Here is a 2,500-nt window from a genome sequence, read left to right on the forward strand (position 1 = left end):
TCAACCACATGACCCTGGGCGTAACCAGCACAAATGTGAGCCCAAGCGGACGCTGACTGATGACATTACCCCCCCGGCCGGCAGCAAGCCAGACATGATGGCCCCTTCCCCGCGAACGGTTGGAAGCCATACCCCCTTCGTGATGCTCACAAGTCTAGAAATGAGCCACACAACGAAAATCCCACCAGCGTGCCACAAAAATCCACATAACAGATTCACATTTTTTCCCACCGGGTCAGTCGGCCGGAACCGACGGCGGCCACCACCGTGCCGCCGCCCACAACGGGTGACACCAACCCAAGTTGGTGGATCACCCATGTGTGGGCGTTTTGACTTGCCCCACCACAAAGCAAGCCAAAACAGGGGGGAATGAAGGGACCGCACCAGAATTTTCCATGGTGCAAGAGCTGGCTGCATTGAGGAACACCCCCCCCCTATAATAGCTAAATATGCAAAAGCCACTTTTGTACAAGTAGATACACTTTTTTTGAGTAGACATAAGTTCTGTTTTGGGACCTAGAGAACGAATTTTCACGAGATTTTTTGCAGGGATCCTCATAAAAATGGTACAACATTGCCTGCAAAAAATTAGAATTTTTCGACATGGGGAAGTATTTTTTTTATTTTTCCAAAGACCCGAAATGTGGAAAATCGGGAAAAATGGAAAAACGTATCTAGACACCGTATTTTTGCGTGATTTTTTCCAGTCCATCCCATAATAATATCAAGAAGGTGCCCACCAAGTTTCGTTAGGATTGGCCAAGGTTTCGAATTTTCATGAATTTTTTTCAAAACCCTCTATTTTCCAACATTTCAAAAATTCAAAACCACATCAAGATGGCTTGGTTTTGATACCAAACTTTCTAGACCTCATTCTGCATGCATTTGTGACACTTTCCAACCAACAAAACTCAAAAACCACCACTTTGAAAATTTCATGATTCTTGGCACACCACCAAGTCACAAAATCAAGCCAAAACACCAAAATCTTGGAACTTGGCTATGCACCAACCATGCCAAGATCAATTCCTTTTGATCCCAAACTTCTCCCACATCACTTTGAAGGCATTTGTGAGGATTGAGTCCAGCCACTTTTCCAAAACCATGATTTTCGTTTTTCACCAAAATCACCACCAAGTCACAAAATCAAGCCAAAAATCCAAAATCATGGAACTTGGCTATGCACCAACCATGCCAAGATCAATTCCTTTTGATCCCAAACTTCTCCCACATCACTTTGAAGGCATTTGTGAGGATTGAGTCCAGCCACTTTTCCAAAACCAACATTTTCGTTTTTCACCAAAATCACCACCAAGTCACAAAATCAAGCCAAAAATCCAAAATCATGGAACTTGGCTATGCACCAACCATGTCAAGATCAATTCCTTTTGATCCCAAACTTCTCCCACATCACTTTGAAGGCATTTGTGAGGATTGAGTCCAGCCACTTTTCCAAAACCATGATTTTCGTTTTTCACCAAAATCACCACCAAGTCACAAAATCAAGCCAAAAATCCAAAATCATGGAACTTGGCTATGCACCAACCATGCCAAGATCAATTCCTTTTGATCCCAAACTTCTCCCACATCACTTTGAAGGCATTTGTGAGGATTGAGTCCAGCCACTTTTCCAAAACCAACATTTTCGTTTTTCACCAAAATCACCACCAAGTCACAAAATCAAGCCAAAAATCCAAAATCATGGAACTTGGCTATGCACCAACCATGTCAAGATCAATTCCTTTTGATCCCAAACTTCTCCCACATCACTTTGAAGGCATTTGTGAGGATTGAGTCCAGCCAGTTTTCCAAAACCATGATTTTCGTTTTTCACCAAAATCACCACCAAGCCACAAAATCAAGCCAAAACACCAAAATCATGAACTTGGCTATGCACCAACCATGTCAAGATCAATTCCTTTTGCTCCCAAACTTCTCCCACATCACTTTGGAGGCATTTGTGAGGATTGAGTCCAGCCACTTTTCCAAAACCATGATTTTCGTTTTTCACCAAAATCACCACCAAGCCACAAAATCAAGCCAAAACACCAAAATCATGAACTTGGCTATGCACCAACCATGTCAAGATCAATTCCTTTTGATCCCAAACTTCTCCCACATCACTTTGAAGGCATTTGTGAGGATTGAGTCCAGCCACTTTTCCAAAACCATGATTTTCGTTTTTCACCAAAATCACCACCAAGCCACAAAATCAAGCCAAAAATCCAAAATCATGAACTTGGCTATGCACCAACCATGTCAAGATCAATTCCTTTTGATTCCAAACTTCTCCCACATCACTTTGAAGGCATTTGTGAGGATTGAGTCCAGCCAGTTTTCCAAAACCATGATTTTCGTTTTTCACCAAAATCACCACCAAGCCACAAAATCAAGCCAAAACACCAAAATCATGAACTTGGCTATGCACCAACCATGTCAAGATCAATTCCTTTTGATCCCAAACTTCTCCCACATCACTTTGAAGGCATTTGTGAGGATT

Source organism: Phaseolus vulgaris, chromosome 1 (genome assembly GCF_051622355.1).
Source record: "Phaseolus vulgaris cultivar YP4 chromosome 1, ASM5162235v1, whole genome shotgun sequence".
Classification (NCBI taxonomy): domain Eukaryota; kingdom Viridiplantae; phylum Streptophyta; class Magnoliopsida; order Fabales; family Fabaceae; genus Phaseolus; species Phaseolus vulgaris.